The sequence below is a fragment of the Gossypium hirsutum genome, chromosome D02 (assembly GCF_007990345.1).
Source record: "Gossypium hirsutum isolate 1008001.06 chromosome D02, Gossypium_hirsutum_v2.1, whole genome shotgun sequence".
Lineage (NCBI taxonomy): Eukaryota > Viridiplantae > Streptophyta > Magnoliopsida > Malvales > Malvaceae > Gossypium > Gossypium hirsutum.
In genome coordinates, this window is record NC_053438.1 from 69,790,517 (window position 1) to 69,804,785 (window position 14,269).

The following is a 14,269-nucleotide window of genomic DNA, read 5'->3' on the forward strand; positions in this document are numbered from 1 at the left end:
TTTTGTTTTGTCAACCGCTTCACCCCTTAAAGAGCTGATGGACGATAGTTCGTAACTCAAATGGTAGATTCACGTATTTGCACCTACTTATATCCCAATTCATTTCAGCCATCAAAAGAATTGAAAAGGAATTGTCAAATTGCAGACTAGTGAACAAACAAAGACTTGACCATAACAAAAACAAAATCAACCAATCCCCGGGATCACTTTTGAATGTAGTCTTGGGCGCCATACATTGTGACCCTTTACGAATACAAGCCACACAATATATATATATACACACATACATACATGAAAGGTTCAGTTTATGCATAAACATTGTTGTAAAGAATCATCGAGCTACCGAACTGATAACGACCCAAATACCATAACTCGACATAGTTAATGTCCCCTAGAATTAGCCTCTTGGAGACTGTAACGCTTTCAAATGACCACATATGTTGCAGTAATATGAGCTTTAGATATTGTCGAATATAATGTTAAATGTTAATCAATGGTGTTGGTCATTTAGTCTACTAGTTTTTGAACTATTGTTCGCTTTCATTTTTTTTCTTCTAATTCTTCACATCACTGTCTTATTGCTTTTCTATGAAATTTCCCAGTACAGGTGAAAACACTTTGATTGCTCATTTGCTTTCTTGGTAGGAAATTTAAGAACGAAAAGAATAGAAAGGAAATGATCAGAGGTCGGGTTAGACACGGCATTGTTTAACAACTGATGATAAATACTAGCAATGTGGATGATTGAATTAAGGTTTTTAAATCAAAGGTATAAGCACAAGAAAGGGGTTTGCTTCCTTGGTTGAATGGTATAATTGCACTTTTAATGTCTCTCTAATGTAAATAATTCAAGTCAAGCCTTTTTAGCCTTTTTTAGTGAAAAAATTTACAATTTTGGCCCCTTTTGAAAGTTAAATGTTGACACCATTTTTTGGTTGAAAACGGGGTCGACTTGGATTTTGAAAATGAAAACGGGAGTCGCCACCAATCTTTTATTAAGGTGTGATTGGATCACCTTGAAAAGTAGTTGCTTTTAATAAACGAGTGGATTTTATTAAAACAACAATTTTGGTCTGCGAAATTTAGAAAACGGGTTCGGGAGTCGGTTACGTACGGGGAAGGATTAGCACCCCCGTAACGCCCAAAATTGGTACCTAGCCGATTACCTGATGTCTTAGTGTCGAACATTGAAAACTTTAAAGAAATTTAAAATACGATCCTTTTTTTTTAAAAAAAATTCGAATGGCATGAGTTTAAATTCAATAGGATATTTGACAATTTGGTTAAACGAGAAATCGAAACCCAGTACCTTAGGGCACGTTCCTCGAATTTCCAAACGCAAAACATTGCCTTATTTTTGAAAAGTTTTCAAAAGGATATTTAGCTATTTGGTCGAACGAGAAATCGAAACCCAGTACCTTAGGGCACGTTCCTCGAATTTCCAAACGCAAAATATTGCCCTATTTGGAAATATTTCCCTTTTTTAAAATATGATATTCATGTGCATGGCGGAATAATAAACATGATTATGTAAAATAAAAAAATGAACAGAACGAATAATAAATAAATCATACATTCCATAGCAAATAAATAAATAAATAAATAAACTGAAGCATAAAAAATAGACATATAAATACATAGTAAATGATCATACAAAACAATAAAGGAAAATAGATGAAAATTATAAAATATGAACATGTATATGTACATGTATATTTAAGGGAAATATGTATAGTATGTATACATAAAATTATAAAAAAATGAAAAAATATATATGAATTAGAAGATATAAAAATATAAGTATTTACATGTATATGTATATAGATTATAAAATACAAAGATATGTAAAATACAAGTATGTACGTTAATTTATAAAAACAAGAAAAATATATGCATATATGCATTATAAAATATATATATATATATAAGTAAATATGTACATATATACGTATATACGTATATAACTATCATAAAATATAAAAAGTATGTATATAAATATATAAAAATATAAAAAAATATATACTCCTATATATATAAAAGCAATAATAATAATAATAAATGATAATACGCTAAAATAATGAAGAAAATAATAAAAGTGTTAAAAAGGGACTAGATCGAAGTAAAAGCAACAACACGGGGCAAAATCGAAAATAAAAAAAAAACAAAAGGGACTAAATCGAGAGAAAAGTAAAATTTAAGAGCCAAATTTAAAAAGAAAAGCAAATTAGGGCCCAAATGCAACACGAGTAAAAATGGAGGGACCAAAATGGGAAATATTCCCGCTCACCAAAACACTGCGCTTCAGGTTGGACCAAATTGTAAATCAGAATAGATTTCAGGGCGAATTTAAAAACCAAAAAAAACCAGATTGCAAGATTATTTAAAAGCGGAAGGGCTAAAGATGCAATTAGCCCTTCGGTCGAAAACACGCGGATCCTCTAGGCGGGTCGGGTCGACGCGCGGGTCAGGCCATATCAAAACGGCGCCGTTTTATATCAGCATTTAAGCCCAAATTTTCTGAAAAAAATCCATTCAGCCCTTCTATTTTAAAAAATAAAATTTCAAAACTCTCTCCTCTCTCATCTTCTTCCCCAGAATCCGGCCACCGGTCCGGCCCGGCCTCCGGCGTAGCACCGCCGCGTGCGGTGGCCGACGTCTCAAAATCAGATCTTTTTGATCCTAGTTCAAAGCTGAGTGCCTCTTAGGCACGGATCTGGGGCCGAATCTCGTGAAACAAAGGCCAAAGACCCGAAAAAGGGCGAAACCGCTCGCCTTCCTCCACGTCCGGCGCGGTGCAGGTAAAAAAGGTAAAAAGCCTTCTCCTTTATTATTTTTCTTTATGTTTTCAAGTTAAAAATAAATAAATAAACTTGAAAGAAATAAAAACAGTAAGCAAAAGAAAAGATAAAACTGAGCAAAAAAATGTTCAACCTTTTTCTTTCTGTTCTTTTATAAAAATCGAGGCCGAACCCCTTTACAATTTGTTTTTGTTTGGCTTTTATAGCCATTACAACTTGTTTCTTTAATGTTCTTGTCATTTCTGTTGCAGGTGCAAGTGGAGGCGTCGGTGGCGCGGTGATGGGACGTATGCGGCGGCCAGCAGAGCTAGAGGCAGAAAGCTGCGGCGCTAGGGTTTCTTTTCTGAAACCCTAGCTTGACTTTTGGGGATTTGGGCCCCGAATTTGGGCTGTAAAATTTGGGTTAGGCTAGTTGGGTTTGGGGGGTTAATTGAGTTGGGTAGGTTTAGGTAGGGTTTTTGGGTTGTATTGGGTAGAGGGTTTTGCTGGTATGGGCCCGGGTCAAATTTTGGATAGTGGGATTGGGCTAAAAATTGGGCTTGTACAGCTGCCCCTCTTTGCTCGTTGTCGTGTAACGATAACAGAGCAAAGATTAAGAAAGCCCAATTTTGCCCAGTCTCACCGAGTCTTGACCTCTCTTGACGATTCATTTCAAGTAGCTTTATTTCAGTTCACTGGGTCGTGTTGCTTCAATCCATTCCACTGCAACTTCAAAAAGAAATATGACTTGTGGCTTCAATCCACTCTGCTGCGACTTCAGGAGGATGAGGTTTGTGGTAAGATTCGTTATTGTTGATCTGCTCCACTACTGCTTAGGGGGACAGAATCTACAGTCTTTGACCTACTCCACTACTGCTTAGGGTGATAGGACTAATGGCTTAAATCTGCTTCTCCACTGTATTGGGAAGATAAGATTCACCATCTTTGATCTGCTCCACTACAACCGAGGGAGGCAAGGCTTGTGTCTTCGATCTGCTTCGCTGTCAATGAAGGAAGGCAAGATCTGTTGTCTTCAACCAGCTCCATCACAACCGAGAGAGGCAAGGTTTGTGTCTTCGATCTGCTTCGCTGTCAATGCAGGAAGGAAAGATCTTTTGTCTTCAACCAGCTCCATCACAACCGAGAGAGGCAAGGTTTGTGTCTTCGACCTGCTTCGCTGTCAATACAAGAAGGCAAGATCTTTAACTTCAACCAGCTCCATCACAACCGAGAGAGGCAAGGTTTGTGTCTTCGACCTGCTTCGCTGTCAATGTAGGAAGGCAAGATCTTTTGTCTTCAACCAGCTTCATCACAACCGAGAGAGGCAAGGTTTGTGTCTTCGATCTGCTTCGCTGTCAATGCAGGAAGGAAAGATCTTTTGTCTTCAACCAGTTCCATCACAACCGAGAGAGGCAAGGTTTGTGTCTTCGACCTGCTTCGCTGTCAATACAAGAAGGCAAGATCTGTAACTTCATTGATCTGTCCCCTGGGGAACATGACCTGTATGTTCTATTTTATGAACCTAATTGTGCCTAGTGATTAGGATGACATAATCAGAATGAATCAAATGCTCCTAACTAGATATGTATGAATGACATTTGAATGAATGCAAAATGTCATGAAGATGATTCCTTAATGCTTAGGTTAACATCACGTAAAACTTATTAAGGTTTTATCACTGACGTACTACAACGCCTTTTTGCTCGTCTGGTATATCCAAAGAAACACTTAATCTGGTTGCCCCCCACTGTAAACCTTAAAGTTTAATCCATTAGGGCACAAAATTTGTACCATCATTCTCCCTCTACAATCCAAGGGTAGAAATATGGTTTTTCCTCAATCCTCTTTTATCACAATTCAATGATATAGGATCTTAATCTTTCTGGTCCCCCTTACACCATTTCCAGGGTGTCGTTTCAAAGACTCATGCACAAATGAAGGCTCTCTTCTCCGAGGTAACCTCTTCCTATTGCCTAGTGATCATTGCTTGCTTGTTTATTTAAGCTTTTTCATTGACACGACATCTTGTCCTTTTGTTCAATCAATGCATTTGTCAACAAAATCCAAAGAGAAAGTCCAAACTTAGACTCTTCCTTCTCAAATTTCCAACCTTCAAATTTGGCATGTTCTAAACAATAGTCCTGTTTCAGGTTCCTGTATTATTTAGAAACTTTTCAGAGTAATATGCAAAACTTCCTTTGTGAAAGTTTTATTAGTCCATTAATCATTATTCCAATGCTTGCAAAAAAAAGTCATAACAATGGATAAGAATAAAGTTGGTTCTGAGCATAGCTCGAAAGAACAAATTATCGAAAATAGTGAAGAAGGACAACAAAAGAATTAATTGGGAATGTATATCTTGGAAAGAAAAAAAAAGTATTCCAAGAACAACAAATAACATGAGAATTGGGTGCCCCAGATATCACAGCTTGAACTTCTCTATACAAACTTTCTGAAGACCCTTTTGAGTTGGACATGTGTTTAGGAGATCTACAATGCTCTGTCGATGCCCTCAAGATGTCGCCTATCCTTTCCTGTTGATTCAGGCATGGCAAGATCAACACATGCCTCAATATGAACAAAACTTGAGCAGCTTATATCACCTCATGCCCCATTTTGATCAGTATTTGAGCCGCCCCTTTCGGGTTTTCAACTCAAATCCCCTTTGGCCTAAGGTGCCCTTTGCGGGTTTTCCCCTTAGCCTCTCCATTTCTACTTTTTCATTTTTCATTTTTTCATCTTCTTCTTCTTTTTTTTTTTGAATCAAAGTGCCCTTTTGCAGGTTTTCACCTTGGTCCTTCCTTCTTCTTTAAACGAAGTGTTTCTGGATCCGAGTTTATAGGATTAGCAATCTCACTCAGGATCAGTGCTCTTCTAGAAATGGTCTTCTTTACAACATAGGGACTTTCCTAGTTTGGCATTCATTTCCCTTTAGAATCCTTTCGTTAAGGAAGAATCTTTTTCAACATCCAGCCCTCTTGTGGAATTCTCTGAGACGAGCATATTTATTATGGGCTCATATTATTTATTTATGGTACATCTGACCCTGATGAATAGCTTTTAACCCTTTTCCTAGGGCCAACTAATCACATTGCGATTGGATCCCTTCAACAAGCAACGAGGGGATTTTAATAGGTAGAACTACCTCAATCCTGTAAACCAAAAAGAGAAGTGTTGCCCCAATACCGATGTTCGACAAACAATGAGGGTAAATGGTAATTTCTCACATCGATCCTCGTAAGTCTCAGTCATTTTCCTTCAATTTTTGATGTTCAACTCTAGGAACTTCAGTGACGAATCGTGGTGTCCACTTCTGAGCTAATTTGAGACTTCAGCTATCGTGCTATTGTTTAACCTCAATGCATTCTCCAATACTCTCTTCTCTGAAATTCTGTATCGGTATACGATGCCTTTAGCTCATGAAGTAGCCTCTCAAAATGAAACAATGCCCATTAGAAGTCTTCGATAATGGTGATGTCCATGCCCCATTGTGCTCAAAATTTGAGTCGTCCTTTTTCGGGTTTTCAACTCAGATTCACCTTTGGTCAAAGCGCCCTTTGTGGGTTTTCGCCTTGGCCTCTCCTTTTTTCTTTTTCCTATTTTGACTTTGATTTTTTGATTTTTTGATTTCATGAGATTAGGCAAGTTCTGGTCATGCTTTTCGACCAGAATCAATGTTATTCTAAAGTCTTCCACATAAGATCTTCCACTTTCATCTTGTATGTGAGAAACCTTCTTTGGTACCAGATTTCTTTCATAGAGCCCTTTTGGGACGCAACTACGACAGAAAAACTTGGATCTCTATCTTTAATCAGGATAAAATCCAACAACATCTTGAAGGGATGGAAACTCAACTTCAAATGGGTAAAGCTATGCTGACTCAACGAGAGAGGCATTGCCCCGGCAAAGAATTGCATCGTTCGCACTGTAAATTTCTGACATCGTGCTGTTGTGCAGGTTTTATTATCAAGCTCACAATTTCTAATGATTCACTGAGAGGTAGGATCTGTTTATCCTTTTGTTCTACCATCCTCAACAAGTTTGGAGATAAGCTACGCTCTGTGTCAACTTCAAAGTCGTGAGATCCCTCTAAACACATGTCTCGCTCAAAAGGAGATTCTAAGTCTGTAGCAGTGTCATTCATGTCGTTGATATCCAGAGACCTATTGTAGGTACAAAATAATATATAAAGAATGTATGAATTTAAGAATAATTATCTGCACAGTATGATTATGAATGAATGAAAGAATGATTTGGATGGAAGAATAAAAGAATAATCAATGAAAAATATTAGTTCAAAAGATCGCAAAGATGCATTCCATTAAAATAATGACGTTCAGACATAAGCCTTTTTCACGAAAGACTTCTTGTTGCTCTAGGCTGAAAGCATCAAGTGTGTTTTGAATATTACTCTGAGTAAGCTCTAAATACTACAAAGGTTTCTTTAGAACACTCCCAGGTTTATAAGGGCGAACACCTAATAAGATCCCTTTTCAATTATGCCTTCATATATGGTATTGATGTGAAAACTTCCCAACACTTTCTCATATATTGCGTTCACCCCATTTGTTAATCATGATCGGGTGGCGAATTTTCTGCATTAGATGAGTCACCAAACTTGACGACACCCATGTTGATGAGCTTTTCAACCAGTTTCTTGAAGGCTATGCAGTTCTCTATGGAATGCCCCGTATTTCCCGCATGATACTCGCATTGTGCATTCGCATCGTGCCATTTGGGGTTCGGAGGCTGTGGAGGTTTCGTGTAGAGAGGGGCGACAATACGTGCGTTGAATAAGCTTTGATACAACTCCTTATATGACATCGGAATTGGCGTGAATTGAAGGTTCTCAGTGCCTTGCTTCACATACGATTCTTGTCTAGATGAACCTTGCTGACTAGTAATCACTTTTCTTGGCTGTGTAATCGATTTGTTGTAGGTGTTCACATTGCTCACCTCATTTTCCTTCTTCTTTAAGTCTGACCTCCTATTATTTTCTCCAGCATCAATCTTTTCACTTCTCACGGCACTTTCAATCATTTCACCGCTCATGACTATGTCTGAAAAACTCTTCGAAGCACTTCCTAACATATGGGTGATGAACGGGGCCTTCAATGTGTTGATGAAGAGCATCGTCATTTCTTTCTCTAGGAGTGGCGGCTGAACTTGGATAGCGACCTCCCTCCACCTTTGTGCGTATTGCCTAAAACTTTCATTAGGCTTTTTCTCCATATTTTGAAGGGTAATTCTGTCAAGGACCATATCAGCTACATGACTGTATTGTTTCATAAAGGCTTGTGCTAAATCCCTCCAAGAGCTAATCTGGATACGCGTCAATTGATTGTACCACTTAGACGCTGCCCCTGTGAGGCTATCTTGAAAGCAGTGTATGAGCAGTTGGTCGTTGTTGACGTATCCGGCCATACGCCTACAGAACATAGTAATATGAGCTTCTGGGCAGCTGGTCCCATTATATTTCTCGAATTCCGGCATCTTAAATTTGTAAGGAAGTACCAAATCTGGAACTAAACTCAGATCTTTCGCATCTATTCCACGATAGCCGTCGACACTTTCTATCGCCCTAAACTTCTCTTCAATCCATTTCCATTTCTCCTCAAACTGCTTTGGTAACTCCTCCTTCATCTTGTCTTTCTCCGCTACTTCATCGAAGTCCGGGACAACCAGATTATCGTCAGGACTAGAACCAGATCTGACCTGAAGGTTCTTCGGTATTGAAGCGTCACCTTGAAAGTGCTGAGGTCTAATCGAAACAGAAGATCTTCGTGGATGTGGTTCAATCTGAATTTGCGCTTGCGGAGGCGTGTATCCTGGAGAAAAAAGTTGCTCATCATTGTTTCCTTCTTCATCGCAAACCACAGGATTTTTCCCTTTATCCACTCCCTTGGTTATTAATTGCGTCAATTTAGTCATTAGTTCATCCTGAGACTCCTTCATCTTTTGTGCCATGTCTTTCTGGATCTTTTCCATATGTTCTTTCATTTGCACCTGTAACTGGTCTTGCATCTCTTTTTGCGTTTGCTCCAGTTTCTCTAATCTTTGATCCATTTCTTTGGCTTTGCGACGAGTACCGTAAGGATGTTTGGTTGATTGGTTTTCCAGATTAGCTGAAATAATTTTACATAATTAGGGTCACTTCGTGAAAATCTAATGCATATGATGCAATGTAATGCAAATGCATGAAATGAATGCCTAAAGAGACGTTGATTCTGATTCAATTACATTTAGGAAACTTTTCTAGAAAGCAAATTCCCTTACATAAAACGGATACATGTACGACCTCACCCTCATATTCCAAGAAACAACATCGATTTTTTCTTCATCCGCATGTTTGAGGTAATCTCACCAATAGATGCCATTGCTAGCTCATTTTCTTGATCTTGGTCGCGATCCATCATCTGCCCATCTTCATAAGGCTCGTCAGCTTGTTAAAGGCTTTTGGACAATCGTCTCGAATCCCCAGGCCACCAAGCAAGGTCACGAACTCTTCCCTCGCCATTCTTGTGTTTCTCAGAATATGTTTGGGAAGTCGTATTGTTTTCCACTTTATCATGGAATTCGTATTCCATGACAAGCTTTCTAATTTAGTAATTGGATTTGAATCCATATCTCATTCCTAAAATGCAAATGCAATGCAATCATAATCAAAACAAAACAAGATCGGTTAGTAAAAAAAAAACAGAAGCAAACAAGGAAAACAAAAAGTACCTAATCGGGTAGATACTAGGGGTTTGGAGTGGCTCTACCTAGGTTAAGTTCCTAAGTCTACTATATGAGGGTTGGTTCTAAAGTAAGGGTACCCGAACCAGCAGATTCCTCGATCCTCACCCATTATAGGCTCATACGGACTGAGTTCAGTTCAGGGGAATACATTTCCCTATGGCCATGCGGAGATGAAAATCTCACGAAGACATAGGTACGGATGTATCCCGAAAGCGATTCACTATCCCATGCGGAGGTGAAAACCTCACGAAGGCGTAGCTTCTCACTCTCACTTAAAAGGGTATGACCAACGGTCATGCAATGCAATGTGCAAAAATAAATCTGAACTTAAACACAGCAATTATGAATCACAATGACGAAGATCATAATAAAGATAAATAAAAATACAATGAAAGGATCGTATATTTAAACTAGGTTTTTGATTTTTGACAAAAAGACAAAAAGTAATCAACTCATGGCTTGACTCTCGTGTTTGTCCCCAGCGGAGTCGCCAAGCTGTTGACACCATTTTTTGGTTGAAAACGGGGTCGACTTGGATTTTGAAAATGAAAACGGGAGTCGCCACCAATCTTTTATTAAGGTGTGATTGGATCACCTTGAAAAGTAGTTGCTTTTAATAAACGAGTGGATTTTATTAAAACAACAATTTTGGTCTGCGAAATTTAGAAAACGGGTTCGGGAGTCGGTTACGTACGGGGAAGGATTAGCACCCCCGTAACGCCCAAAATTGGTACCTAGCCGATTACCTGATGTCTTAGTGTCGAACATTGAAAACTTTAAAGAAATTTAAAATACGATCCTTTTTTTTAAAAAAAATTCGAATGGCATGAGTTTAAATTCAATAGGATATTTGACAATTTGGTTAAACGAGAAATCGAAACCCAGTACCTTAGGGCACGTTCCTCGAATTTCCAAACGCAAAACATTGCCTTATTTTTGAAAAGTTTTCAAAAGGATATTTAGCTATTTGGTCGAACGAGAAATCGAAACCCAGTACCTTAGGGCACGTTCCTCGAATTTCCAAACGCAAAATATTGCCCTATTTGGAAATATTTCCCTTTTTTAAAATATGATATTCATGTGCATGGCGGAATAATAAACATGATTATGTAAAATAAAAAAATGAACAGAACGAATAATAAATAAATCATACATTCCATAGCAAATAAATAAATAAATAAATAAACTGAAGCATAAAAAATAGACATATAAATACATAGTAAATGATCATACAAAACAATAAAGGAAAATAGATGAAAATTATAAAATATGAACATGTATATGTACATGTATATTTAAGGGAAATATGTATAGTATGTATACATAAAATTATAAAAAAATGAAAAAATATATATGAATTAGAAGATATAAAAATATAAGTATTTACATGTATATGTATATAGATTATAAAATACAAAGATATGTAAAATACAAGTATGTACGTTAATTTATAAAAACAAGAAAAATATATGCATATATGCATTATAAAATATATATATATATATATATAAGTAAATATGTACATATATACGTATATACGTATATAACTATCATAAAATATAAAAAGTATGTATATAAATATATAAAAATATAAAAAATATATACTCCTATTTATATAAAAGCAATAATAATAATAATAAATGATAATACGCTAAAATAATGAAGAAAATAATAAAAGTGTTAAAAAGGGACTAGATCGAAGTAAAAGCAACAACACGGGGCAAAATCGAAAATAAAAAAAACAAAAGGGACTAAATCGAGAGAAAAGTAAAATTTAATAGCCAAATTTAAAAAGAAAAGCAAATTAGGGCCCAAATGCAACACGAGTAAAAATGGAGGGACCAAAATGGGAAATATTCCCACTCACCAAAACACTGCGCTTCAGGTTGGACCAAATTGTAAATCAGAATAGATTTCAGGGCGAATTTAAAAACCAAAAAAAACCAGATTGCAAGATTATTTAAAAGCGGAAGGGCTAAAGATGCAATTAGCCCTTCGGTCGAAAACACGCGGATCCTCTAGGCGGGTCGGGTCGACGCGCGGGTCAGGCCATATCAAAACGGCGCCGTTTTATATCAGCATTTAAGCCCAAATTTTCTGAAAAAAATCCATTCAGCCCTTCTATTTTAAAAAATAAAATTTCAAAACTCTCTCCTCTCTCATCTTCTTCCCCAGAATCCGGCCACCGGTCCGGCCCGGCCTCCGGCGTAGCACCGCCGCGTGCGGTGGCCGACGTCTCAAAATCAGATCTTTTTTATCCTAGTTCAAAGCTGAGTGCCTCTTAGGCACGGATCTGGGGCCGAATCTCGTGAAACAAAGGCCAAAGACCCGAAAAAGGGCGAAACCGCTCGCCTTCCTCCACGTCCGGCGCGGTGCAGGTAAAAAAGGTAAAAAGCCTTCTCCTTTATTATTTTTCTTTATGTTTTCAAGTTAAAAATAAATAAATAAACTTGAAAGAAATAAAAACAGTAAGCAAAAGAAAAGATAAAACTGAGCAAAAAAATGTTCAACCTTTTTCTTTCTGTTCTTTTATAAAAATCGAGGCCGAACCCCTTTACAATTTGTTTTTGTTTGGCTTTTATAGCCATTACAACTTGTTTCTTTAATGTTCTTGTCATTTCTGTTGCAGGTGCAAGTGGAGGCGTCGGTGGCGCGGTGATGGGACGTATGCGGCGGCCAGCAGAGCTAGAGGCAGAAAGCTGCGGCGCTAGGGTTTCTTTTCTGAAACCCTAGCTTGACTTTTGGGGATTTGGGCCCCGAATTTGGGCTGTAAAATTTGGGTTAGGCTAGTTGGGTTTGGGGGGTTAATTGAGTTGGGTAGGTTTAGGTAGGGTTTTTGGGTTGTATTGGGTAGAGGGTTTTGCTGGTATGGGCCCGGGTCAAATTTTGGATAGTGGGATTGGGCTAAAAATTGGGCTTGTACATTAAAAATTCAATTTAAGCCACTTTCACGACAAAGTTTTCAGCTTGGGACCCTCTATTTTTTTTTTTAGTTTTATCTCATCTCCCTTCACATAATTCTTAACTTTACCCTTAAGTGGATTTAATTTCTATCACCTTAATTATGACTAAATGTCAAACTTTATTCACCCTAAAAAAGCATCGGAGTAAAGTTAAAATTTTTAATGATCCTTGAATTAATGATGATGACAATTTTTAGTGGATGTCGTCCTAATTGAGGGGTATGCTCATCTAAAAGCTTGTGATTTATTTCTAATGGGAACTCATAGGACACAAATATTGTAATACCCTTTGCCAAACCCAATCGTTGGGTCCGAGTTACAGGATGCTACATCCATTGCCGGAGCAACTATCGTAAAACATATTTTAATTATATGATTTAAACAAACATGCATGTCTTAAACATGTTCATAATATGATATACAATTAACTTTGGGCCTTAATCGAGCTTATAAAAGCTCTTTTATTCACTTGAGCACGAAATAGGAATAAATTATAAAGTTTTGAAAATTCAGGGTCAACGTCGTGGCGTTGCCAAATAGTTTGTCATATCACGACATCAGGCCACTCGATGTCGCGACATCACATATTGTCGGCCAGCGTTGCGACGAGAAAATGTGGTTGTCAGACGAAAACTTTGTTTTTGGAACAAATTAAGCCATTTGCACATTTGGTGCATAATTGAACACATTTACCTACACAAGATCACTTCAAAAACATACCAGACATCACACATAAACCAATTCAAATCAATCAACCCAATATGCCACAATTTGGCACTCAAACATACCAATTCAACTTATACAATTATGCCTTTTAGCCTTTCAAAACAAACACTTTTCCATTCCATTTCATGTACAACTATGCCATTTAAATACCATCCAAAATGTCACAACATAATATTAAAACCAACACATATTCATAGAGGTATTAACTTTATCAAAGATCAAACATTGGTTCAACTAAAACTATTATTTTAGGTTAACAAAGCAACACCTATGTACATGGTGGGCATATGGGATGGGGCACAATTGTGCATAATGAGGAAGGCTGATCCTTTCATGGTAAAAATTTTGGCAGCTAATGAGGCTCTGTCTTTGCTTCGATCATGCTACGTGGATGACATTGTTCTTGAAACCGATAGCCAAAGGCTGTGACAAGCTCTCTCTTCTAAAAGCTGAGGGCATTTCTGATTCCGAGATATTATTATTGGATTGTCATCATATTATTTCAGATTTTTATTCTTTACTTGTCCATTGGATTCGTATGAACGCTAATAAAGTAGCTCATACATTGGCAAGAGTGGCTTTATTGAAAGCGAACTATTATGATTGTATTGGTTGTCCTTCTATTGTTGGTATTGTCAATGCTGATAGATTGGAGCATTTGGATGAAAACGAAGGGTTTAGACAAATGTATATAAGGTAAGCCTGTTGGCTTAGGTATAGTTGTGCACTGTCTTCCAATATTTTTTTTTAATGAGTATGATTTTATTTAAAAAAGAAACGTTGGAGTAGAAAGAAAATGACCTGAATGCATAATTAAAAAGATAATTAATAATATATTACATTATATGATCATAAATAACTATTTTGAATGGACAAGGATGAAAGAAAATAGTGTATAAAATGAGCAGAACTTTAATGTCTGGGGGGCCACTGGCACTGTTATTTCAATGTTAGCTAGTCTGCAGTGTGTCATGCCAAGATCTTGTGTATATATCTCATTGATCCCACCAAATTTTTCAATAAATTCGATGTAATAGTAAACAATCCACTTTTGCAGATCCT